This window comes from Eretmochelys imbricata, chromosome 14 (genome assembly GCF_965152235.1).
Source record: "Eretmochelys imbricata isolate rEreImb1 chromosome 14, rEreImb1.hap1, whole genome shotgun sequence".
In the NCBI taxonomy this organism is placed as follows: domain Eukaryota; kingdom Metazoa; phylum Chordata; order Testudines; family Cheloniidae; genus Eretmochelys; species Eretmochelys imbricata.
The window spans coordinates 29,156,407-29,183,432 of record NC_135585.1 but is presented as its reverse complement, the minus strand read 5'-3'; the positions used below and the strand labels follow the sequence as shown (position 1 = coordinate 29,183,432).

Below are 27,026 nucleotides of genomic sequence, written 5' to 3'. Positions count from 1 at the left end.
AGACTCCCTGCACGCCTCAGAGCCAGATTTCTGCTGCGGGAGAAATCAACCGGCTGCCGCCCTCTTACCCCGTCGTAAGGCAGCAAATCCAAGGCCCAGGCCAAACGGCTCGGGGGCATGGAACAAGAACGCCGGGAGCCCCTGGGCACGGCCAAGGGCTGGATTTCACCCCCGTTGGGGCGGGGGGTCTATGGCGACTGCTCCAGCCTGGGGTGAAAGATGAGTAAATAGCAGGGCCGTGTCCCTGCCAAGAACGGCCAGGAGCTGGAGCCTGCTCCACAAACCTCTGCTTCTCTGTAGGGCGACAGCGAGGAGAAGGGCCTAGCCGGGTTAACAACCCCCCAGTGACCGAGCCGAGTCCCCTGCAACCCCTGTCGCTGTTCCAGGGGCCCCCCCAGGGGCTGGGTATAAAACCCAGCAGTCCTGGCTCCCAGCCCCCTCATTCTAACGCACGAGTCCCCCATCCCCCTTCATTCCGTCTGTCCGTCTGACCCCTGCACCTCTCCTTCTTTCCATCTGTCCATCCATCCCCATACACCCCCCTATGTTTCTCTCTCCATCCCTCAACTGCCAGCTGTACCCCAGTCCCTGCTTGCCCCTCCCTGCCGGGGGCTGGCGCAGTTGGGGCAGAGCCGTGACTCTGATCTCAGGAGCTTGGGCCTGTGGGACTCCCTGCCACAGGACCTGGCTGAGCAGAGGGGTGGGGCTGGGGTCTCAGAGCCATTGCTGAGTGTGTGTGTGTGTGGGGGGGGTGTCAGGGCATCCTGTGCCCATCAGTTTCCATGGGAACCCCGTATCTCACCCCCCGACCTTCCCCTCACACAGATCCCCGACCCCAGAGCCGAGATGATGAGTTGCGGCCTCCTGACCAGCTCCAAGGAGCCGGGTGAGTCAGGGCTGCGGGGGACGGTGCCGTGAGGGGGAGGGTGGCCCCATGCCTGACGTGGCTCCTCCCCCCGGTGCCCGTGGGGGGCCTGTGGCTGATATCCCCCCTCCCCACAGTGAAAGACCCATGTAGCCCCCATAATGCCCCATAGGCCACTACTGTGTTCCCTGCGGTAAGTGCGCCCCCCCCCCCGGGTCTGCAGTCACCGCCCCAGGGTATATGACCCACCCCAGCCATCCCGAAATCCCTTGATATTCAAGCCCAATACCTCCCCAATAACTCATACCCCCCATCTTCCCCCCACTCTCCCAGCCCCCTGGCCCTCACCCCGTGTCTCTCTCTGCAGGGTGGGATGGGGAGAACATCACCCAGGAGGTCCCACGGGTCCTCCAGGGGGAGCTGCCCTACACCCTGAGCCGAAGTGCCATGCTGCAGTCGCCCCACGGCATCGACCACGTGCTCTCCAACTGCCCCCTCACCCCCTTGAGCTATACAGCCAGGAACTTAACCACTGCCCAGGTAAGGGCTCACCTGGACACCTGGGTCCCAGCCATCCCTGCTGGGAGGAGGGTGCTGGGGGTGGGGCAGGGGGAGGGTTCTGGGCTGAGGGGTGGGTTCCAGGGAACAGGGCTGTGGGTGGGGGGAAGGTCCCAGGGGGTGAGAGATGTGGTGTAGGGCACGGGGTGGGTCCCGAAAGGGAGAGCATGGGCCAGACTCTTTGGGTGATTGAGGGGGTGGGGGATCGAGCGACAGCAACGGATCTGGGGAATTTCCCAATTTCTCTGGGGAAAATCTGGACAGGCTGAAATGTGCCAGTTTGGGGATGAAATCCCTGGCAGTCGCTGGGCTCTGTAAGTCTTTAGTGTCTGGGATTTTCCCTCTTCTTGTTTCTCAGTGGAAGTAAATGGAGGTGGGGGGACCAGGAAAATGTCACCCCCAAATTGGAAAGATTTAGACTCCCCCAAAATGTCAAACTTTTGCAATTTTTCACCAGGAAAAGCCAAGTTCCCACGTTGGCCTTTGGGGTTGTTTTTCCTTCTCTTTTCTCCACCTAACCCGGGGGGCCCAGCCAGTGTTCCCAGGGTCTGCCCCTCACCCCGTCTCCATTGCGGGGTGCCGAGCCGGGCGCGAGAGCCAGCGGGACCTTGCCCCCCCCGGAATCGTGTGGAGGTGACTGTGTGTCTGTCGCCCCCCAGGTGTCGCTGGCCCAGGCCCCCCCCGCGGGACAGGGAGTTGGAGCTGCTGGTGTATTACACGGAGCTACCCAAACCCAGTGCGGTGCTGGAGGCCGGGCTGCCCGGAGCCGAGCCAGGTGCGGGAGGGGATCCTGAACCCTACTACCCCTGGGCGGGGGCGCAGAGGGGGATCCATAGGGTGGGAATCTGGGGAGGGTGAGGTAGGTGCTGAGCGGTGACATAGGATCGGGGGGGGCATGGTGCAATGAGGGGGATGATGGGGGAATGGGGAGTCCTAGGGCTGCTGTAGGTGGGTGCTGGGGAAATCTGGAGGCAGGCGAGGGTGGGGGGACAGGAACGGGGGGTCTTGGCGGAGCTGGTGTTGGTAGGGCAGGGTGTCTGGGAGCAGGCGGGCACTGGGGAGCACTGCAGGTTTGGGAGGCATGGGGGAGAACTGGGTATGGGAGAGCAGGCGCTGGGGGGCTGGGTACGGGGGTGGGGGGGATTTAAGGGGAGAGGGGGTGGGGGAGGGACAGAGCAGTGGGGGTGGGTCTCTGGGGACAGTCATGGGGCTCTGAGGGGGTGGCTCACAGGGTCTCGACCCCATGCCCACCCTATTTGGGGGCTGGCCCCCATCTCCCCGCAGGCTCCCTGATGGGCGACCCGGCCGTGATGATGACCCTGCTGCCCAGAGTGCCCGAGGTGGTGCCGGCCCAGAGCCAGCCGGGGAGTTCGTCCTCCTGCTGGGCCGCTCCGGCAGCACGGCCTGCCCCATGGACGGCAGAGACCTGTCCCGCCAGCGCATCAACAGCACCAAGGGACGGCCAGGCGGGAGGCTGCGCTAGATGGGCCCGTGGGGCCGTGCCGGGGGAGCAGCCCAGGCTGGCTGGGCCCGTGGGGCTGACTCTCCATCTGTCTGTCTGTCCCCAGGAGACCCTGGTCCTGCTGTTGAAGAGTTTGCCCCTGGGCTGTTATTTCAACACCTGTGGCTTTGGGTCTGAATTCGAGTCCTTCTACCCGTGAGTCCGAAGGGCAGGGAGGGGGCTGTCTGGGTTAGGGGGCAAGGCTGGTGAGCTGACAGAGGGTGTCTCTTAGTTAGGAGGCAGGGTGTGTCTGTGGGTTGGGGTCAGGGTGTGTCTGTTTGTGGGGGGCAGGGGGTGTCGGTGGGTGAGGGGGCAGGGCTGGCTGGGGGCAGGGTGTCCCTGGCTCCGGCTGTCCCAGCCCCAGACCTGTCGGCGCCCCCCGCAGGCAGAGCGTGGAGAATACCCAGCAGACCAAGGCCGAGTCCCTGCAGCGCCTCCAGCTGCTCCAGGCTAACCTGGGGGGCACCGAGATCTTGGAGCCGCTACGAGCCGTTTACCGCAGCCCCTGCCGGGACGGGCACCCACGCCAGGGACCGGGGCGCTGGGGCCAGCCGGAGGGGCATCCTGGGGCGGGCCTGGAGGGTGATTGTGCGGCCGAGGAATGACGGGGGGGGGGGGGTCTCAGAGAGGGATGCGGGCCTGCGGGGACAGACTCACAGACTTTCAGGACAGAAGGGACCGTCCTGATCATCTCATCAGGCCCCAGCTCCTCGCTCCCCCCGGGGACAGCCCCACCCCTCAGGCTGAGTCACCGGCACCCCCAAACCCTGAGTTACAGGCTTCAGATCACAGCGACTCCCCCCAGTTGCTCCGGTTCAAACCAGTGAGTGCCCCAGGCTGCTGAGGGAGACCAACCCCCTCAGGTCTCTGCCAGTCTGAGCCAGGGGAAAATCCCTTCCCCACCCCAAACGTGGGGGTCAGCTTGCCCGGAGGATGGGTGCGAGACCCCCCCAGCCAGCCCCCTGGGAAGGATTCTCTGCAATAACTCTGAGCGCCCCCCACTCCCAGTGCCCCGCTGCCGCCCATGGGGTGTTTCCTCCCAGCTCTAGCTCTGGGCCATACGACATTACAGACCCCTCTTTGCCCACCTTCCCCCCCACACTCCCCTCAGAGGCTGTTCAAGGGGGAGATCCTGGGAGAGGGGATCGGAGAGGGGCTGGGGGCCCTGGGGGGCAGCCGAGCGGGGCCAAGGGGTTGCTCGGAGTGGGCCTGGGGCTCTGGGCCAGATGGGGGGCCACTGCCCCTGGGGGTGTGAGCAGGGCCTGGCAGGTAGCAACCGGGGGGGAGGTACCTCTGTATAGATCTGGGAGGGGCAGCGCTTTGTGCTGTGCCCAGCTCTGGGGGGTGCCCTGCAGCCGGGAGGGGCAGGGAGGTCACTGGTGGGGGGTCAGGAGGGAGCTCCTGGAAAAGTGGCCACAGCAGTCGGTGGGTTCTTGTCTCAAGGGGCCGGTGAACAGGTGATGGTTTGGGGTCATGCCTCGGGGTTGGGGGTCACAGAGATAGGGGAGGTCAGCAGTCCCTGTCTGTCAGCCCCTCAGGGGAGATCTCTGGGAGGGGAGGGATGGGGCTGGGGGGTCTCTGGGAAGGTCAGTGGGGCAGACTCTCCAGGGGGCTGCTCCCGTTCCCAACAGGGAGGGGGTGTCTCTGAGGGGGTTGGGGTCCCCGGCTCTGACAGCGTCTCTCCCCCGCTCAGCTGTTCGTGTTTACGGACGGGGAGGTAGAGAACACCCAGGAGATAATCGCAGAGGACCCACAGGTAACTGGGGGTGCCTAACCCCCCCCAGCCCTGCCCCCATTAGCATTGCCATCATGTGGACCCCCACCACCATAGTGCCCAACATCTGCCCAACCCTTTGCCTCACCCTGCCTCCCAGCCCCGCCAGCATGGGGAGCCCTCCCAGTCCAGCCAGCCCTACTCGCCCCTTTCCAACTGCCCTGCCCCCACCCAGCACTAGATGGGCCCCACCAGCTCTGCCCCTCCCCCTCTGGTCTCTGCCCCCTCCCCCCTCCGCCCCAGGTGCTTCTCCTTCGGCATCGGGGATGGGGCCTCCACGGCTCTGATCAAAGGCATTGCTCGGGCAGTCGGGGGCAGCGCCGAGTTCATCACCGGCCAGGACCGTGTGCAGCCCAAGGTGAGAACCCAGCAATCCTGGCTCCCAGCTCCCCCACTCTAGCCTACTAGACCCCACTCCCGTCCAGAGCTGGGGACAGGACCCAGGAGTCCTGGCCCACCATGTGTGTGCCGGTCCCCCGCCAGGTGCCGCAGTCTCTGAAGTGGGCCCTGCAGCTGGTGGTGACTGGGATCTCACTGAGCTGGGATCTGCCCCCTGGGATCCAGGCGGAGCTGCTGCACTAGGACCCCGAGGTGATCTTTGCTGGGCAGCGGTGCCTTGTCTACGCCCAGCTCCGCGGGCAGCCCCAGGTGGGAGAGCGAGGTCCCCCGAACTGGGGTGCCCCCGGGCTCGGGGTCAGTGACTGAAGCAGGAGCCCCACAGTCCCCTCCTGGGCGATAACTCTGGCCCCTAACGATGGCCATTGGCTGGAGCTCCCTGTGCTACCCCAGCCCCATTGTTCTGAATGGGGAGAGTTCACTCCGACCCCTAACGATGGCCATTGGGCTGCAGGTCTCTGTGCTACCCTAGCCTCATTGATTTCAGTTGGGATTGTTAACTCTGACCCCTAACGATGGGCATTGGGCCAGGGTTCTCTGTGTTACCCCAGCCCAATTGATCTGTGTTGGAATTGATAAATCTGACCCCTACCAATGGTCATTGGGCTGTGGGTCTCTGTACCAGCCTGGCTGCATTGATCTCAGGGCAGGTCTACACTATAAGTTTTCATAGGTGCAGCTGCACCGCTGTAGCACGTCTGGTGAAGACGCTCTAAGCCGACGGGAGAAGCTCTCCTGCCGACGTAGCACTGTCTGCACGGGGGGCTAAGGTCAGTGTAACTACGCCACTCATGGGTGTGGATTTTTCATGCCCCTGAGCGATGTAATTCTACCAAAGTATGTAGTGTAAACGAGACCTCAGTGGGGATCGATAACTCTGACCTCTAATGATAGCCACTGGGCTGGAAGTCTCTGTGCTACCCCAGCCCCATTGAGCTCAATGGGGATTGTTATCTCTGGACCCTAATGACGGCCATTGGGCTTACTAAGCCAGCCTCCCAACTGGTGTTCATTGGGTGTGTTTGCCCCCTTTGTTCTGTAAGCTGGGTCTGAGGGGTCCCAGGGCATCTTCTCCCCCCTTGCATTCCACCTCTGACCACCTTTCTTTCCCCGCAGCCCCCAGACATTCCCATGGGGGGCATCAACCTGCAGTACCACATCCAGGACCAGACCTAGAAGGAGACGCCGCAGTTCTCCCTGCAGCCACAGGATGGAGACAGGTGACAGCAATGCTCCCCTGGCTCCCATCCCCCACCCCAGGCAGCTGTGTCCTGCCCCCCCACATCCTCACCCCAGCAGAACAGAGACAGGATGGGAGCAGCCCTTCTTCTGTGACCACTAGACCGCACTCCCTTCCCGGGGCCAGGGTAGAACCCAGGAGTCCTGGCACCCACCCACCCCCATCCCGCTAGACCCTGCTCCCCTCTCCGTAGCGGCTGGAACCCAGGTGTCCAGGCTGACCCCGTGAATCTCTCTCCCTGGCACAGGCTGCCCGTTCACCGGCTGGCCGCCAAGTCGCTGCTACTGGAGCTGGAGGGGGCCGTGGGCGCAGGGTGGGAGGGGGACGGGCGCCGGGCACTGAAGGCCAGCCTGAGCTCGGGGGTCGTCTGCTCCATCACGGCCTACGTGGGGGTGGACATGGGGCGGGGGCAGCTGGTGAGGTGGGATGTCCCGCTGGCAGGTAACCCCCAAAGGGGCTGGGGCTCCTGGCGCCAGGGGGGGACCCAGCATGTGGGGGGAACTCAGGTGGGAGGGGGAACCTGGCACTGGGGGCGGTACGAGGAGGTGGGGGGAACCTGGTGCCAGGGAGGGATCCCAGCACAGGGGGATCCTAGTGTAAGGGGGGGGGACCCAGAAGGGGCATGTGGGGGGGCATCATGTTTATGGGGTAATGTCCCTTTGCCCCTCTCCCTGCCCCCCTGACTCCCAGGGGCTGTGCTGCCCCCTCCCTCCTCCAGGGTGATGGCGACCACAATCCCCATACCTCCGGGGCATGGGGAGAGCAGGGGCACTAGCATGGTGAGATGGGGAGTAGCACCGCCCCCCCCCCAGCCGGAAGAGAGGGGTCTGTGCCAGACAGACGGACAGAAGTAGACAGGCATGCGGATACCCAGAGTCAGACAGGGACAGAGACCGAGAATCAGCCGACAGACCCAGACGGGGACAGGACGGAGAGACGCAGAGAGAGAAACAGACCCAGTCAGACAGACAGACCGACCCGGGCAGATGCAGGGACAGGAGGGGCGGGCACATTGCTGTCATGAGCAGACCTGGCTAGTAGGGGCCTCTCACCCCCCAGCATCCTGCCCTCATCCATGGAGTGCAGCACCCACCCCTGCATCCTTTGGGGCTGGAGGAGGGGTCCTGGCGGAGGGGAGAAGAATGGGGCTGTGTGGACTGGATCTGGGGGTCACAGCCAGGGGGGAAGGGGCAAGAGCTGGGAAATCCTGGCTGTGATGGAGCTGCGGGGAGAGGAGGATGGGGCTGGGTGTGGGGGGGTCCCAGCTCGGGGAAAGGGGCTGGGGGGTATGGAGGAGGGGTCCCAGCGGTGCGTTGGCTCTAAGTGTCTCGGGGGGGACGGAATTCTCTTCCCTCCCTTTGCTTCTCTGGGTCTGTTTTCGTGTCCGTCTGTCTCTGTGACTGTCCATCTACTCGCTAAATTTCGATTTCATCATGGACTATATGGAGGTGATAGACTGGGTCTCATAGACCCCATCTGCAAGCGGCCGGCGAGCGGAGTGCGCCTGGACGAACCGAACCAGCGCAGCGTCTTCGGGCGCTTGTCCCGCGACTTGGCTGCGGCACGTGAGTACCTCTGCCACGCATGCCTGCAGCTCCCAAAGTCCAGCGCCGGCCATCTCCTCCCTCGCAAGCGCCTGTCCTGGCTCCGTGGCCTCCCAAAGCTCAGCCGGGGGGGCCCAACACAAGGGCAGACAGTCCTGCAATCAGGGGGCCCCACCGGAGACGGCACCCCAGAACGGTGAAGGGTGCTGGGAGTCAGGACTCCGGGGGTGGGCAAACGCCAGGGTGATGCTTCATCGAGTTAGAGACCCATGTGCCCTGAAGGTCACGGAGCTGTGCAAGTCTTTAAAAACAACATAGAAAACGAAGGAAATTCCTGGGTGAGAAACCTTTGTGTCGCTGAGGGAGGGGGAATTCTTGGCTGTTTTTTTTTTAGTGTCATGAAGCAAATTATCTCGCAAGAAAATGAATAAAAAAATAAGGAAACCCCCAGGCAAAAAACTCTGTGAAGGTGGAATTTGGGGTGTGAGTTTGTGTCAGTGAGCTGAGGGGGTGTGGGGGCGGCGGGGATCAGTAGTTTTTCGTAACAGGAATGTCTCTGAGTAGTTTTCTCTGAAATAAAGCTAGAGGGAAATTCCCAGGCAAAAAAGCCTTGTGAAGCTGGGTCTGAGCTTGGAGGTTTGTACAGGCGAGTTCAGGGGCAAAAGTCTTTATTGGCACCTTCTGGTTTATATTCGAAGAAACCCACGAAAAGCAGAAATTTTAAAGTTACCTTAAAACCTGCATTTGGAGAGTCTGGAAATACAAAGTGACTGTAGCCCAGATAACTTTAACTCTGCCCCATAACCCTGGCCCATGCATGGCTATAATATCATATAGACTCTGTAACATCCCATCCCCCGCTACCCCTTTAGACTCTTGTGTCTCTCTCCGGCCATAGGTCTGTATCGCAGGTTGTAGTGGGGGATAGTCCCGGGGACAGACTGTGTTTGAGAAACACCGTGGGGTTGTGGAATTAATGCCTGGGCAGGAACAGTCACAGGGAGTTGGGTGCCCATCTCGGATTGAAAGTTAATTGTCATCCCATGGGTGCAAGAAGGGGCAGAGTTAAGGATGACTGTGGTGGGGTTAAGGGTGCAGAAGAGCAGGTTAAGGACACCCATGGAGGGACAGAGTTAAGGCCACACAGAGGGTGACCGTTTAGGCTGTTGTTTGTCCCCCAGCCTGGACAGGCCATGTTGCTGTTCTGTACCCACAACCCTGTGCCAGCCCCATCTCCCTGTGTCTCTCCCCAGAGCGGGCACCGTAGGAGTCTCCCTTGCTGAGGCTGGTGTCTCTGCAAAATGCCAACGTCTTGTGGAACCTGGACCCCTGGCTGGCTGCTGTGCTGGGGGTGAGCGAGACCGACGCCAGGGGGAGGATACCCAGTGAGGTGAGCGGGGGTGCAGAAGAGAGGGGAGAGATCTGGGGCAGGTGCCATTGTTTGGGCCTGTTCTCTGCTCCCAGATGAGATTGGTGGCGACCCATTTGGGGGGGGAGTCTGAGGGTGACTGGATTAAAGGACCCCTGAACCTGAAGCCCAGTGGGCGAGACGGGCTCAGATCAGGGGGCTGGGAACCCCCTAACGGGATCGGAGCATTGGATCGAGGGGGCCCAGTTCCAGATGGAGGCGCCCAAGTTGGGCCCTGTCTCAGGCCATCTCTCTACTCCCTGGACATGGCACTGGGCATCTGGGTAGAGGGTCCACAGTGCTGGAGCGGGGGCTATAGGAACCCTCCGGGTCGGGGTGGGGGGATGGAGTAGGGGGTCCCTAGGGAAGAGGGAGGGCTGGGTGAGGGATGGAGGTCAGGGGAGGGGGCCAGGCTGGGCACTTACTCAGGCTGTCTCTATCCTGCCCCCCACAGGACGTGACCCCCAGCATCTGGGCCACGGTGCTGGCCATGGTCCGGCTGCACGACTGGGCCGTGGGGTAGCGTGATGAGTCGAGCTGCTGGAGGCTAAGGCTGTGGTCTGGGTGCAGGACTGAGCAGGTGAGAGGGTGCCTGGTGGGTGGGGGGCAGAGACAGTGTCCAAGGTCTCGACCCTGAAAGTCCCTGCCCCATGGGGCCCCTGAGCCTGAGCCCCAGGAACCTCCATCCTCACGGCCCAGAGCCATGAGCCTGCCCCCCATGTCCTATAGCCCAGCCCCTTCAGGGCCCTGAGAGCCTGTGCCCCATGGGTCCCCATTCCTGAGATTCCTGCCCCCCAGGGCCCCACAGCCCAACCCTCGAGAGCCCCCATCCCCAGCCTCTCCCCATCCCAATCCCAGCACCCTTCCGGGGTTTCCATGCCCCACCCCCCAGCACCTTTACTTCCCAGCTTCCCAACCCCCACACCAGTCCCCCACGTGCTGTGAGCTCTGTTCCCTTTGCCCCCAGGCCCTCCCCTCGTTCCCCGGGCTGGTGTCTCTCCAGTGCCCCCCTCTCATTTCAGGGGCCCAGCTGAGCGAGTGCCTGGAAGCCGCCAACGCCCTGCTGGGCTGCAGCGTTGGCCCTGCCATCTTCGGGCTCTGAGCCCCCTCCAGGATCCCCGCACCCACTTCCCAAACTACCCTGGGCGTCCAACTGGGAGCCGGAGGGCCAGCCGGGGACACTGGGTGCAGACCCACCTGGCCGGCCTGTGCCCAGCCCGGAGCAAACCTCCAGCTGGGATCCCATCTCTGCCACCAGTTCGGATGCATCTGCCTCCCACTGGCTGAAGAGGAGCAATGGCTGCCCCCTGGTTCCACCCCACTCTGACCCACTCTTGAGTAACCCCCACGCTGCTCACAGCCGCCGCCTCCTCTCTGCATTGTGGGGGAGTCCTCGGGATTGCCTGCATCAATGTCGCACATCTCTTCCCTTTTTACAAATGACTGAGGGGTCCCTCTGTAAACAGTCCCCGGCCCCCACCCCAGAGGTGGCTGCACTGACCTCGCCCTGCCTGAGCCATCCAGTGTCAACCTAGTCCCATCTGCACGGAGTTCAGCTACTGGACAGCCAGCCAGACCAACAGGATCTTTGCTTGTCCAAACATGACCTCCTTTTGTCGTAATGGCAGTTTTCTCTTCGCTAGACAATCCTGAACGCACACACGAGCACAGTGATTGGCTTAATTCTTCATTTCCTCTCTGCCTAGGTCCAGACTAGAGCTGGTCAGTCATTTTCCAGCTGAACAGTGCTGTGTTGGCAAGTGCAATTCTGTGGTGAAGGCTGAAAGGTGGAATCAGGCAGCAGATGGAGGAAGCTTGCCCCGTGCTGCGTGTTGTGAATCCCTCCCCATTCACCAGCTGCTGAATTCTCTACCACAGGAAGAAAGGCTTCAAAACCTGACCGTCCATCTCGACGGTTAATGCTCACGCTGTGTCCATCCTGGGCAGCACCGGGCCCTTCTCAGGACATCCTGGGACTCAAGCAAACAATGAAAGAACTCAGCTGGTTAATTCCCTGGAAAGAAAGTGCTGTTTTTATCAAGAAACTGCAGAAACATACGGAAGAAGCAAACAGTTTTCCCACTTCGTGTTAGCCAGCACTGACCTCCTTTGAACAGCTTTCAGCATATGACTCTGTGCTGGGTGGTGTCCCTATATCAGCCTTTCCGTGTCTGAGAAGGCAACTCAATAAATTCAATTTACAGCCACATTGCGCAGCGACTCCAGGGAAGGGTTAAGATACCAGGTAATGGATTAATTGCCTTAAGGCCTGAAGGAATGCTGCCCTGGGACGGAGATTTCCCCAAAGGCCAGACGGAATTCAGAGATCTTAATTCTCACTTCCCGCTGTGAATAGTGGAACTTCAATACCAGCGGTGACATCCTGGTCCATTGAAATCAAAGGCTGTTTTGTCTTCGACTCCAACGGGCACAGTATTTCAGCCCATATTACGAGGCTTTTGCAAATTAAACCCTGTGGCTGGGATTTTGGAAGAAGTGGTTGAGGCACCCAGTTCCAGGGGATTTGTCCTCTTTGAAAATCCCAACCTACTATCCTGTTCCAAACCCAATGAAGTCAGAGGAAAGGCTCTTTTCAATGGGAGCTGTTCCCCAGCTCTCTCTGTAACTCCAGCCGGAGTAAGTCTTTCCAGTGGTCTTTAGATAAACTCCGTTGGTAGCAGCTGATTGCCTAGCTCCCTTCGGCGCCTTTGGATATCCCAGCTTGTAGCTGACTCCAGTGGACTTTGAAGCAGAGCCAGTCTGTATACCTGAGCCTTTAGATAGATAGAAAATCCACACACAGAATAACAAAATAAAAGCATACGACCATCTGTACTCACACATATGTGACCATAAACAGCCTCACGTACTGTAGCACACCCATTAATGTATGAACCCTCCAGCCTGTAATGCCCCATCCGTTCCTGTCTGGTCCTGGGTCCGAGGTCCTCTCCTTGGCTCTGGCTGGGCTTGGCATGCTAGCGACTAGAGCAGGGGACTGGCCCATGGCGTTCCCGGGTTCTGTTTTGGTTCCTGGAGGCAAATGTGGCCTAGTGGGTTGAGTAGGGGGGACTGGGACTCAGGACTTCTGGCTTCGACTGTGGTAAAAGCATCACAGAGAAACCATAATAAAGACAAGAAACCGATGTAAACACACTGAGCATAGCAGGAGTCACCTGTCAGTCTTATGGGGCCCCAGCAGGTCAGAGTCTTTCCAACGCTTCCGCCAGCCCAGAAGGTCCTGTCCATAGATGGGTCCGAGTCAGTTCAAGCTCATCCCTTCAGAGCAAAAGTCCTTTGTTTGTTTCCTCGTTTCTGGAAAAGCCAGCTTGACCCAATGTGTGCGAACCCCCCTGAGGGCGTGGAACTTCTGTTGAGCGGATCAGTCTGCGGTGGGGTGTCTACACTGCATTTTAAACCCAGGCTTGTGGACTCGGTGTTTCCAAGCCCGTGCTTGAGTGTCCACGCTTCATTGGAAGCCTGGGTTTACAGTGCTGGACCTGGGTCTTGGTTAGCTGGGCATAGGGTGCAGTATAGACATAGATGGTGAGTTGCTTTGCTTTACTCACCCCTCCCCTGGTATTTTTGGTTCCTGGAGGAGCTGGCATAGCCCTCCCCCATGGAGTTATGTACAATTCCTGGCCCACAATGATACATAAACTTAATACAGTGTGGTCACCAAAATATTGATGGGGTGCGCTATCTAAGACTGGCCTGCAGAGAGTATCCCAGTGATGCACTGGATTGGGGAACATGGGTGCTGAGTTCAATTCTCAGCTCTATCACCTAATTATAGCGTGACCTTGGGTAAGTCACTTCATTGCTTTGTGCCTCAGTTTCCCCTTTGAAAAATAGGGATGAGGATGATATTCCCACTTACAGCTGTGCTATGAGGATAACTTGAAAAATACTTGGGAGTCACATACGACAGTGCTGGGTGCGGTATAATGCCTAGGGTAGATACATGAAGGGTAACATCTTGGTCAGTTACTGCAGCAGAAATAGTTCTGAGCAAGAAACTTCACTTATCAAATGTATATTTCACACCTCCTCTTGGAATAAATCCTTTAATCTTTGAGTCAGCGAGAGTAAACCTAGACCATCCCTGACAAGTGTTTGTCCAACCTGGTTTTAAAAACCTCCAGTGACGGGGATTTCACAACCTCCCTTGGAAGCCTGGTCCAGAGCTCGATTACCCTGAGAGAGAGAGAGAGTTTTTCCTAATATCCAACCTGAATCTCCCTTGCTGCAGACTAAGCCCATTGCTGCTTCTCCTCCCTTCAGTGGCAATGGAGAAAAATGGATCACCGTCCTCTTCAGAACAGCCCTTCGCTTATTGGAAGGCTGTTGGCAGGTTCCCCTCAGTCTTCTGGTCTCAAGGCTAAACATGCCCAGTATTTTAACCTTTCCTCACAGGTCAGGTTTTCTAACTCTTTGGTCATTTTTGTTGCTCTCCTCTGGACTCTCTCCAGTGTGTCCACATCTTTCCTTAAGTGTGGTGCCAAGAACTGGCCACAGTACCCCAGCTGCGGCCTCGCCAGGGCTGAGCAGAGCAGGACGGTTACCTCCCGCGTCTTACACACGACCCTCCTGTTAATACAGCCCAGAATGCGACCAGTGCTAGGGCCTGTGTTACACACGAGGGAAGATGAGATGGTCCCATAGTTTCCAAGGCCAGAAGAGACCAGTGAGTCATCCCTTCCCGTCCAGTCCCTATAATGCTGCTTCCCTCTCATTCCTTATCCTTTGCTGCCCTCTGGCGACCGCATGAAGCAGCCAGAATTTCATGGAGATCTGCTGTATTCTCCATCTTTTCTCTTTACCGGTTCACTTCCAAATGCTTCCCATTTGTCAGTCAAAACTCCTGAGCAGCAAGGGCTGGTTGGGGTGCTTGGACTGTGGGTGGGATCGCAGCGCCCCAGGCACCCGCTGAGATTTGCCTTTGTATTAAATCACCAGCAGGGAACGCACGTAGGCCCCAATCCTGGTGAGACAGGGCCAATGGGAGGTTGGCCTTTGATCTCAGTGAGGACAGGTTTTGCCCTCACTGTCTATCTCGGTAGGTAAATGCCTCTGAGCACTGTCGTGTCTGAGCACACACAGGGATGAGATGAGTCCAGTGTCGCTACGGCCGGGTCACACCACCTGGGGATCTGCCCAGCGACTCCAATGGAGCGACGACTGATTGTGGGCCAGATCCTCAGCTGGAACCAGAGTTTAAGGTTGATATTTTCCAATCCTGACAAGGTGATTTGGACACACAATTCCCATCACATTTAGTTTGAAAACATCAACCTACGCAACGCGCTCAGTGCCACACAGGGAGTCTGGGGCAAAGCCAGGAACTGAGCTTGGAGTTCCGAGGGCCAGTCCAATGCCTCCAACACACGCTCAGCCGTCACCGCCACGCTGGGGTCCGTGGATGAGAGTCTCTGGCCTGTGCTATGCCCAGAACAGACTATATCCCAGGGGTCCCTTCCGGCCTTGGAACAGCTGGGAACCTATGCGTCTCTTAGCGAAACTGATCCATGGCTGTTCAAAAGAATCGTTTAGCACTAAGCGTCCTGCTCCTCAATGAAAATTGCAACCTCTGCTTTTCCCAAATGAACAGCTTTAGGAAGATTGATTTGTGGCCAACATTTTCAAATTGGGGGACCTAAAATTAATAATAATTAGGCTGGAATTAGGCACCTAAATCCGACTGAATTTCAATGGGATTTGGACATCTAGCTTCTATAAAGCTGCTTTCAAAGTGCCAAACTTCGCTCTCATCTGGCCCAACCGTAGACCTCAGCCCCATTTGGGGAAAGTGAGGCACAGGGAGGAGATGGGTCACACTTTCCAAAGCATCTAATCCTAGTATCCAGAGGGATGGGTTTTTAAAGGTATTTAGGTGCTTTGTGGAATTTTCACAAGTGCTTAAAGAAGTTAGATGCCTAACTCCCCTAGAAATGAAGAGAAATTGGGCATCCAGATCCCTTCGGCAGTTTGAAAATCTTAGCCTTAACATCTCTGTTTTAGTCTGGGTGTGTTTTTTCAGGATTGCTGGGCAGCCCTGGCTCCCAGAGAGGTCACTGAGAAATGCAGGTGCCCAACGCACCTACAAGTCTGGCCACTTTGATTAGTAGGGATTTTTGCTGGCTAACTTTAGTCACCTGAGTTTGAAAACTTTTGCCTAAGTGATTTGGCTGAGGTCGCAAAGACAGTCAGGGCCAGCTCCGATATTAAAATTAAGGTCTCTGGATCCCCATCACGTGCTCCAAACTATTCTTATGAATTCTTCTTCTTCTCCAAATTTACACCAGTGAGACCAAGGTTAGAAACTGACCTCTGGAGACAAATCAGGGTCTCAGGTGCTCCAGTGCATTAGCCCCACTTAAGTCACAGAGGGTGAATTCTGATTCACACCATGAAGACCCAGAACTGTAACAGAAGTTTAACATTTTTGGTGATATATTGCTCTGTGTGTATGTGTATGTGTGAGGAAGGGGGAATTTTTGGTTATATTTTTATGACCTCACTATGTGCCTCGGTTTCCCCTCTATGGCACGTGGTTACCCAGTGCGGGGAAAAGGACTCCGTGTGTTTTCAGGAAAGGCTAAAAGACAGAGGAGTGTGCCTGTCAGCTCCCTGTCTGGGTGGCAGGAAGAGTCTTTAAGGAACTGGTTGAAACTGACCCAGATGAACAAGGGGGACAGGGAAACAATGCCAGGGCTGCCTGAATTTCCCCCCTTCTCGCAGGGAAGCTGAGCCAAGACATCCACCTGCCAGCTGGAGAACGGAGGACTGGGAAGGGGTGAGCTGGGGGGTCAGAGGTGACTTCCGGACGCGCTCTCTCCTGGGAACAGACTACAGAGGTTCGACAGACACACAGACACAGCCTGGACATGGGGTTCACTGCGGCTGGGCGGGACCCCGGGCTGACCAGAAAGGACGACGTTTTCACTTTCATTTCTCTGTGCTAACCTAAGAGCTTCCTAGGCTGTGTCCACGTGACTGATAAACCCAGCTGTTTTGCACACACTGCCCGAATGTCACCGCGAATCCTGGGGGAGGCGCCCGGGTCCCTGCACAGTGGACACGTCTCTCTCAGGAGTCTGGCTCCGCTGGACAGAGCTCGCGGCATGAAGCAGGGGGGCTGGAGCCCCAGAGGGTCAGTCCAGGAGGTGGTGAGACCACGTGGCCTCCCCTGAAGAGAGAGTGAGACCCTTTGGGGGTCTGGTCCATCGAAGGGGATCCGCCAAGGGCCTGTTCCAAAGCTGGGGGTGCAGCATGGATCCTGTGGATCTGGGACAGTATGTGTGTGAGGGTGTTCCCCCTGCCGGAGGCTGTGGGATCTCCTGTGTATTTGTTTCAGAGTAACAGCCATGTTAGTCTGTATTTGCAAAAAGAAAAGGAGTACTTGTGGCACCTTAGAGACATGTGATTCATACTGTGAAGTGAGCTGTAGCTCACGAAAGCTTATGCTCAGATAAATTGGTTAGTCTCTAAGGTGCCACAAGTACTCCTTTTCTTTCTGTGTATTTGTGTGTGTGTGTTTTGTTGTTGTCCCCTGCTGGAGGGAATGAGACCTGCTCAGTGTGTGGGTGCAGGTGCGTGCATCCCTGCTGTCCTCTTCTCTCGCTCGGGTGTAGGGGGATGTGCGTATTTCCCTTCTGCGCCCTCTCGGAAGGAAGGACACTTGTTCTGTGAGAGTGGGTGGGTGAGGGGGGAGAAGTGCAAGCTGCTTTGTGAGGCATGGAGACAGCTCAGTTCTGGCCTGGGCCTGGCCTGGCAGGGGCTGCCGGAGCTCAGAACTCCACAGAAATACCAGAGCTCTGAGGACGCAGGGCCTGGGCCAGGCTCCTTCGCCTGCGTGCTGCAGACAGGGCAGGAGCAGTGCAGGAGGAGAGCTGCCGGTCACAACTGTGGTGCATTGACTGAGCTGTGGTGGGGGGTGGACTTGGATCGCAGAGGGTCAGGATGGACGGGAACTGTCAGCGCTGTGTGTTTGGGGCAGGGCAGCAATGACAGCTCCTTGCTGTGATGTATGGGCAGCGTCAGGATGGGCACAACAGGGGTATTGTCAGTCAGGGCTGAGATCCCTCAGCAGAGCTGTCAGGGAGTCAGGGCTGGGACTGCAGGGGGCTGCGGGTCGGGATGGAGGGGCAGCAGCACGGCTGTGTGTGTGTGAGCCCAGAGATGGAATGGGGTGGGGGAGAAGGGGGCTGTGGGTTAGGACCGAAGACATCGGCAAAGGTAGGGGTTGCGGGCAGGACAGCAATGCCTGTCAGTCACTGAGGCCTAGAAACCTGGAATTGCCTTTTGCTCAATGCCCCTGGGCTGTGACGCCTTTGCTAACCTCGTGGGAAACTGAGGTTTGTTTACATGTCTGTTTCACTGCACCCCCCAACCCCCCAGCAAGCCCCTCACATTCCCTTACTACCTGAGGGTCTGATGGAATTTACGAAGGGGGGGATCACCTGTCACAGGCACTGGGAATGAACGGCTTGACTCCTTTGGCTTTACCCATCAGGGCTATCTGCATAGGAACAGGCCTGTCCCTTACTTTGTCTAACTTTAATCAATGCCTCTGAGTTTCTGTTCTAATCAGCCCCACGAGACTGCCACCTAGACTGGCATTTCCCGGCAGTGTTGCCATTCTAATGGCCCGCGGCGGGACCCATTAAAGCAACGAGTAACTTTTTTTCTGCTGCTGGCCCATAATTCCTCGAGAGGGTTGTCAGCTCGCCAGGCCGGGCCCAGCCCTGTGCTGGGCTGAGCCCTTCTCCGAGTGCTCATTAAGACAAGCGAAGTTGTAATGACCAGCGTGTCCTCCTGTCGGTCTTGGTACGCTCACAGACGCTGCAGGGCTAATTGGAGAGAGTTCTTTTTAGAAGGAGCTTTGCTAACAGGAATGGTTTTAATGAGCACAGAATGAAGCAGCCTTTTGGGTTGGTTTGTTTTTCTGTTTGTTTTTTTAAATATTTTTGTCCTAAGCAGAGCATCAGTGAAATTAATGTGTTTCAAATGAAATGGATCCAGGCTGTACAGCAGGTCACCATCGCCTCCTGCAGCACCCCTTGCAGCTGAGGGGGGCTTTGCTGGGTGCTGCTTCTGTCTTCCCCCCGGAGATCACGTTGACTTTAAGGCTAGTAGGGACCATCATGATCATCTGGTCTGCCCTCCTGCACATCGCAGGCCACAGAACCTCACCCACTCCTGGAATAGACCCCCAACCTCTGGCTGAGTTACTGAAGTCCTCAAATCTTGATTTAAAGACCTCAAGTGACAGACAATCCACCATTTACACTAGTTCAAGCCAGCAAGTGACCCCTGCCCCGCACTGCAGAGGAAGGCAAACCCCCCCCAGGCTCTCTGCCAGTCTGACCTTGGGAAACCCCCCCCAAAAACCTGCATGTTCCCACGTCAACTTTTGAATTAATCACACATGTATCTCTGTTAGTTAATGTCCATTCACCTTAGTTCATAGCACTGTCAGGGTACTCACGGCAAGAGAATCTCTCCTGTCTCATGTCAAGGAGAATAAACACATGCAAAAAAAAAACCAAAAAAAAAACCAAACCCAAACATTGACATAATATCCCCTCTATTAAGGTTGGATTTTAAAGGGGCTTTGAGAGGGAGATAGAGGCCCAGCTCCTCTGGAATTTCAGCTGGCCCCTGTGAGGCCCTTTGACAATCCTGGGCTCTATCATTTTCTTCACTAACTTGGTGTTTATATCCTGGGAGGCAGTAGCTGGGGAGCTGGGAGCCTGCTGTCTATTTCCATGCCTACCACTGACCAGCTGGGTGACCCTGAGCAAATCACATGACTCCTCCGTGCCTCAGTTTCCCCATCTGCAAAAGGGGGTTAGCCATGCTTCTCTTTCTTGTAAAGACTTTGAACTCAAGAAAATTGCACTGGGTATGTGGGTGTGATGGGGTGTCTACCCCACACAAGCCCTGAGTGGGTTAATGTGGGCTGGGAGGGGCCAATTAACCTTCGATGCTGCACCTGGAGGGAAACCAGGGCTTGATAGGGCCTAATGGCAGGTGAAGCCCAGCTGTGGGAGGAGCTGGGCGAGCATTATCAAGCCAGGAAGCCCATGCAGGAATGAGCTGCTGGGAGGCAAGATGTCTGCAGTTGTTCCTTGGAGAGAAAGGGAGTTGGCCTGGGACAAGGAGGAGATCCAGGGGGATAAAGAAGCCCTGGAGTTGTGCCCTGAGCCAGGGAGTCTGAAAAGAGATCTAGAGGAGTGAAGTAGCAAAGGGGCATGGAGGAAACTCCAGGGGTGAACCCAGGGGAAGGCAAGGAGATAGAGCACTGGGCTGCAGCAACCGGGTCTGAGACTGAGCAGGCCTAGCTTGCAAGTCAGAGGGTGCCTGGGTCCCCCCACCGGTAAAGTGGCCCAGGATCTGGCATTGGGACAGAAGCTGCCTGAGAAGGCAGATGGATAGCTTGTCGGCTGGGACTGCATTACCCTGGGGTGCCACATAGTGACCTGGCCGGAGGGCTGAGTCACAAGAAGGGAGCACCCTGAGTTATAGGGAGGGGTAACAATGTGAGCAACTCATGGAAGAGGGCACCAGATGGGGAGAGAACTGATTCCCAGATGAGCTAGGAGGAGGTGTGTCTGCGTTGAGTCACTCCCTTCCCAGGGAGATCAGGCTGAGATTTCAGAAGTGCTGAGGGGATTTGGATGTCCACAACCAGCTGAATGGCAGTGAAAGTCTGTGTGTGTCTATACTAAGGTCAGGGCTAGCTCATGCGCATTTACAGAGATGTCCTGGTCATTCCAATTTATGGTCCCCACTCAGCTCTGCAGTATTTTTTGGGCCCTGCCTGCCTGCCTATGGGGGTCTGACCCCTTCTTCTAGCCTCCTCCTACCTGAATCAGGTTCAGGTGGAGCTAGCCTTTCTGTGGGCCAGAATCAGGGGAGCCCTTGCACCTCTGGATGGGGGAGCTGAGAACAGGCAGGTTTGGGGCATGTACCAAGGACCCACTGCTGAGAAGGGGGGTGCTTGTCACACCAGAAACTCTCCAGCCCTGGAGTGGGGGGAGGGGAACCCCCACTAAAGTGAACAGGGGCAGTTCGTGTGCCTCAGAGCTGTGCTTTCAGGCTGTATTGAGCCCTCCTGGGTGTTCTCTTTCAGCTGAGAACCTCTCGGGGAGATGAGTGGGCCACTTCCCACCTCTCTGAGCCCAATCTGCTGCAGATAGATGGGTGGATCCTCTCTCCTTCATTCTCCCCCTGCTTCATACAGTAATGGAGTGCCAGGGTAGCTCCACCCTAGCCAAGGTTGGGAAGCCCTTCTTGTTAAGTGGATGACTCCAAGTGCTCTAAAATTCACATGCTTATGCAGATTGTGTTAAAACTTGCCATGGCAGTCCTGGTAGCAACTGCAAACATTGCGAGGCACTGCTATTGCACTAAACCAGTGGTTTTCAGCCTGTGGTCCACAGACCCCTTGGGGGTCCGTAGTCTGCGTAAGATTTCCACAGGGGTGCATACCTTCCTTGGAATTTTTTAGGAGTCTGCAATGAATAAAGGTTGAAAGCCACTTCACTATAACCAAAGTATGGGGAGGAACACTGCAGAATCACAGAGCAACCGTGCAGCTAAGGGGAAAGCTTGTGCCCTTCCATACCATTGCTTTCAGCAAAACTCAAACTTCAGGTAAGGTAAAAGCCCAAGTCACCTTAACTCTGCCCTCAGTGCGTGCTGCCCCTCCCCCATGACCATAATACACACGCTGCCTCTCTGCCTTGTCACGGCAATGGACGGGTATATCTACAGCTGCCTGGCCCTCTGTGCTGAGCCAGGCCCTGTAAAATGTAACCAGACTTTTACAACTATGATGCTTCTCGGGGTGCCCAGGGCTGGGAGTCACCTTGTTACCCCCTGTCTCCAGCACGAGGGAGTCCTGCCTGTGCTGGCTGAGTGAGAGCTCCGGACACAACTGGCCGCTCAGATGCTCTCCTTTGGTCTCCACCGGCCCTGCAGCCTCACAATCGATGCACCCCAGCTCCTGAGTCCCTCCAAAATGTCCCCTTCTGGCATCCACCCCGATCGCTGGGTTCCTTAGTTTCACCTTACCGCCCCTGCACCCGGTCCTCTGTCACACAGCACTTGAGTTCAGTCACAGTAAAACAAAAGGGAATTTATTTGAGAAAGAACAGAGATTCACACAGAAACAAGAGTGAGTGACAGAAGCAAATGGCTACATAGAAAACAAAATCATAAAGCACAAACTAGGGCCTAAGCTTACTCATGGTCACCTTTCCTATCTAATAAAGTAGATTCTCACCCCAAAGTTCAGTCTGTCACAGGGATTGCAGGCCCCACGGAGCTAGGACCTGGTCTTTCATAAAGCACCCCTGCTCGGCTAGGTACCTCCTCAGTGAACGGGTGCAGTCTCTTTCTCCTGTCATGTACGGAATCAGTCTTTTGTCTTTATTCCCAGACAGGGCCGTCCCCTTGCTGTCATTTCGTCTTTTTTGCTTCCACGGGGTTTTGATGTTTATAGTGTCTTTGGCTTTCCGTTGATTGTTCTGGGTTGGTAGACAATTGAGCGAAACATTACATAATAGATGAGCCAGGGAGGGATGACAACTCCCTCCCAGTTAAATGGGCCATCACCGAGACAGGATTCCCTGCTGACTAACTCTTACTCCAAGACCAAAAGGGCAAAACTTTTAGTACAGCTACATTATTCCCTATATGTACACTTTGCAATAACTGAGTAGCAGTACATTACAAGCTTTCAGTAGACACCTTGGATGCTACCCTTTATGGATAAACACGTTGAAAAAGATTTATTAGTTGCAGTGAGTTTGTCAGTTCTGAGACAGGAGTTGCTTGTAAACAGCAAACTCTTTGCCAGTTGGCACCAAGAGGCCCCTGTGTCACAACAATCCCTTCGCTGTTGCATGCATGATACCAACTAACCCCATACTTTCCTACCCGTCATTAAAGCCGCAGACCACTCTCACATCCTATCTCACTACTGTCAGTACCCATTCCAATACAGAATCATTTAGGTCAGTGGTTTTCAAGCTATTTTTCATTTGCGGACCTCTAAAAAATTTTGAATGGAGGTGCAAACCCCTTTGGAAACCTTAGACATAGTGTGCGGATCCCAGGTTGAAAACCACTGATTTAGGTTGTGTCAATAGCAGGGCACTGGGGTCATCTTGCCCCGGGCAGTGAGGACGTCTCAAGGTTCCTTCCCACCCTGCATTTCTGTGATTCACACAGGAACGTAGAGTGGAGCAACTCCAAGCTTGTCAGCAGCAAGGAAAACACCCTTGGGGTTCACAATGCCTGAGACAGATACTCAGGCTCCCTGGACAATGAATGGGGAGCGACAGGACTAAGACTGGGAGTCACAAAAGCCAGCGTGCTCTGCAGGCAGGCACCTAAGGTAGCCCCTGGGAGATGCTAAGAGGAGTGTGAAAACATAAAGAACAGTCTCGCTTCATCACAGTGCTACATAAAAAAAAACCCTTAATAATAATAAAAACTTTTTTTGTTCTACACATAAAAGCACACAACTCATATTTTAATATCCATAATCTTAAACTTTCTGATGCGATGGATGTGCCCTCTCTCCACCACCGCAGCAGCCCCCAAGCTGGGGTTGGGAAGAAGTGGGGTTCTCTCCCCCACCACAGTAGCCCCTGAATTCGAGCTGGAAAGGACGGGGGGTGGGGCGGGGGGCTCTCCCTTGCCAAAGCAGCCACAGAGCTGCAGCTGGGAAGGAAGGGATACTTTCAAATCTGGGGGCGGTGGAGAGGCTTTGTTTGTGTTTGTGTGTGTGTGTGCGTGTTCTCTTGGGAAGCAGAGAAGCATCAGGTCAGAAAACCCCTCCTCCATTATAGTCTCCAAAAAAGTCTCTCATATTACAAAAATTGTAAGTAAAAGCCAGGCAAGGCATGTTAGATTATCTTTTGTTTTTGCTTGTGCATTTTTTCTTGGCTGGAGGGAGGTTTATTTCTGTTTTTTGTAACTTTGAAACTAAGCCTAGAGGAAGTTCTGATGGGTTTTTGAATCTTTTGTTACCCTGTAAAGTTATCTTCCATCCTAATTTTACAGAGGTAATTTTTACCTTTTTGTTTTTAAATAAAATCCTTCTTTTAAGAACCTGACTGATTTTTCCCTTGTCCTAAAACCCAGGGGTTTGGGTCTGTACTCACTTTGTAACCAATTGGTTAGGATATTGTTCTCAAACCTCCCCAGGAAAGGATATTTTGGGGGGAATAGGAACTCCAAATGGTCCTTTCCCTGATTCTTTGTTAAATCACTTGGTGCTGGGAGCATACTGTCCCAGGGCAAAGAATTTGTGCCTGGGGGAAGTTTTAACCTAAGCTGGTAGAAATAAGCTTAGAGGGCTTTCATGTGGGTCCCCACATCTGTACCCCAGAGTTCAGAGTGGTGAAGGAACCTTAACGGGGGGTGGGGGGTGCAGGCTCTGGGGTGGGACAGGGAAGGGGATGAGGAGTTTGGGGTGCAGACAGGGTGCCCCGGGGCAAGGGCCAGAGAGAAGGATTCCCCCAGCCCTCTCCATGCAGGCAGCAAAGAGCTCTGGGGGTGGGCCCCCTACATTCCCCCCCACATCCCCCTCCCGCACCACACTCACCTCACACCACTGTCACTGCACTTGCTCCTAGGGCCCCTCTCAGGTACAGGAAGCCCACTCGTCTCCCCCGTGGTGGGTGTCACCGAGGGGGGAAAGCCTTGGTGGGGGTGGGGCTGCCCTTGTCCAGCGTGGAGCAGGAGCGGTGACTGCAGGCGGGGGGACCCCCTGTGCTAGTGGAGGGTCCCGCCAGAAAATGAAAGGGTCTGAGGGGGAAGAGCAAGCTCAGGGTCAGTCTGCCCTGGCAGTGGTAATTGGGGGGCACTAGGGCCCTGCGATGGCAGGTGATGCAGGAAGGCAGCATGGAGCTGCATGGGAGAGACAGGGATGCTCTGGGCTGGGGAGGGGAGGTGCACAGGAGCAGCAAGTGGGGGCCAGGGGACACTCGGGGGAGGCACATGGGGGCGGCAGGCGGGGCCGAGGGAGCGACCTGGCCCCGAACCCGGGTGGATCCGGGAGCCCAGGCCCTCAAGATTACTGGAGCCCAGGCACCATGGGCCCATACAACTTGCCGCCCCTGTCCCCATGGCCATGGCGGCAGCGGGTTGCTGGGGCGGCAGCATGCTCTCCAGGAACCCGCCAGCCTTCCCTATCAGCTCCGCAGCAGCAGAGCCCGGACTGGAGCAAGGGAAACGCAGAATCCTTCCCTCAGGGCTGTCTAGGGTGACCAGATGCCCCGTTTTTATCGGGACAGTCCCATTTCAGGGGACTTTTTTCTTATATAGGCGCCAATTGCCCCCCACCCCCTGCCCCGTTTTTTCACAGTTGTTATATCTGGTCACCCCAGGGCTGGCGCATTGAGAGCAGAAGTCCCTCTGGCAGTTAATGTTGCTCTAAACAAAGCGGGCGAGGGGTGTGCAGCTTCTTGACACACCATGTAAAGTGATCAGTTTGTAGGGAGGCATAAAGCCCTACACTGATTGCTCTGAGAGGATTCCCCCGAGCAATTGGGGAAGGCAGGACTTTATTCCTTACCTCTTGTAACAGGGCAACAAAGGGTTAAGGAGCTGCTCTGGCCTCAGCCAGCCCCACTCCAACACACCTGCAGGGCAAGCACAGACTGGGGGGAGGATTTAAAAGGGAGCAGGAAAGCTCCCTTGTGGGTAGACTTGGCAAGAGGTGGAGGGAGAGAGGCTGTCTGGGTTGTTGGAAGCACTAGGATCTGGAGAGAGGTCTCTGGATCCTCAGGATGTGCAGGTTAGGAGACATGTGGTTCCTGCCTAGGCCACATAGGGGCACCGTTTAGGGGGAAGCAGGGGAGGGCTCTTGCCCCCATGTTTTGGCCCAGAGGCCTGCTCACAGGGCATGCCCTAGGTCCAGATGAAGCTCCTAGCTTCAGCACAGCTTGAGTGTGATAAGTTCTGTGCTGCTCCCAGCTTCCCCCTTTGAGCCTGGGAGTTTGTTTATAAACAGAGGCAGGGTGATTAAGATCACAAAAGGCTTGTCATTCAATTCAATTAAGGATCATTGGATGATCCTGAAAGCATTGCCAGGCAGGCCACTTAAAAGATAGGAAACAAAGGTTAGGAAAGGCCTGGATGGGGACCAGTGCTGTTCAGCATATTCCTCCATTATCTGGAAAAAGGGATAAAGAGTGAGGTGGCAATATTTGTGGATGGTATGAAATTACACAAGATAGTGAAGTCCAAGACTGACTGCAAAGAGTTACAAAGGAATCTCCCAAAACTGGGTAACTGGGCAACACGATGGCAAATGAAATTCAGTGTTGATAAATGTGAAGTAATCCAAATGGCAAAATATAATCCCAATTATACATACAAAATGACAGGATCTAAATTAGCTGTTAGCTGGCAAGAAAGGGATCTTGGAGTCCTCGTGGCTAGGTTCTGTGAAAACATCAGCTTAACATGCACCGCTAATAAAAAAAGCGAACAACATGTTGGGAATTATTATTGGGGCTCTGCCTCAGCCTGCAGCGCCCTTGCTGGGCTTGGTAACCCTCTCTGGGTGCATGTATGCCCCCTTCTTTGGGGCCAGTAGAGGAACCCTCTCCCACCTTGACACAGGTAGCAGCCCAGGCCTCTGTACTCAACAGCTAGGTCTGCTCTTTTCTCTTTGCTGCAGGTTTCCCTGGGCACATCCTACCTCTCTTCTCAAGTTCCCTTCTCAGCTTTCCTTGCCGCTTTCAACTTCCTACCTAGTTCTCATTCCAGTTCATAGCCCAGCTGAGCTTTATCACTGCTGAACTCTGGTTCTTTTGGGGCCAATACATGGTCCCTCTGAGATAGGACTCATTCTGTAATCAGTTGAGCTAAGCCCCTGGCTCTGCAGCCCAGGGGAAAGCACTCTCCTTTCCCTGTTACACACCTGCTCTGCCTAGCCCTGCTCTTATTGGGTTGAGGGGGTGAGTCTTGCCCACATACTCAGTGTTTAGCTGATGGCCATATTTGGACTGGGGAAGAAATTTTCCTCCAGGGCAGGTTGGCAGAGTCCCTGGGGGGTTTTCACCTTCCTCTGCAGTATAGGGCATGGTTCACTTGCTGGAGGATTCTTTGCACCTTAAACTCTTTAAACCATTATTTGAGGACTTCAATAGTTCAGACACAGGTTAGGGGTTTATTCCAAGTGTGGATGGGCGAGATTCTGAGGCCTGGATTGTGCGGGAGGTCAGACTAGATGATCATAATGGTCCCTTCTGACCTTAAAATCTATGAGTCCATGAGTTCAGACCTCTCCACTTCAGATCTGGTTTCCAGGTGGGCTAAGTTCACAAAGGCTCGACTGGCTGCAGTTGGAATTTTCTTGGTTCTGGTGATTCTGACATTCAGGCCCTTCATCATTCAGAGGCTGACAGGTTTGTTGAGAGGACAGTAAAACCCCATTGCTGATCAGAAGGAGGTGAGAGTCCATTCTCTAGGAGCTGAAGGTTCATTTGTCCTGCTGCAGGAAGTGGAGCTGGAGAGCGGAGATGTTATGTGAATGAGACTGCATGATGGAGTTGGAGACTGAGGGACGGGAGCCTCCTCCCAGAAATGCTCCCAGGAGATCAGGTTTGAGGACATCTCTGGGGAGGCTCTTGCGAGGAAAAAAACAAGGGTGGCTCTTTGATGGAGATGTCTCTGTCCCAGGGATGGGGGAAGCTCCCAGCCAGGCTATGCA

At 55.9% G+C, this 27,026-nt stretch overlaps 1 pseudogene; it reads left to right on the top strand.

Annotated features, from left to right (window-relative positions):
- The first annotated feature begins 846 nt into the window (after positions 1–846).
- LOC144274970 (von Willebrand factor A domain-containing protein 5A-like) lies at positions 847–9,809 on the top strand (annotated as a pseudogene).
- The last annotated feature ends 17,217 nt before the right edge of the window (positions 9,810–27,026 follow it).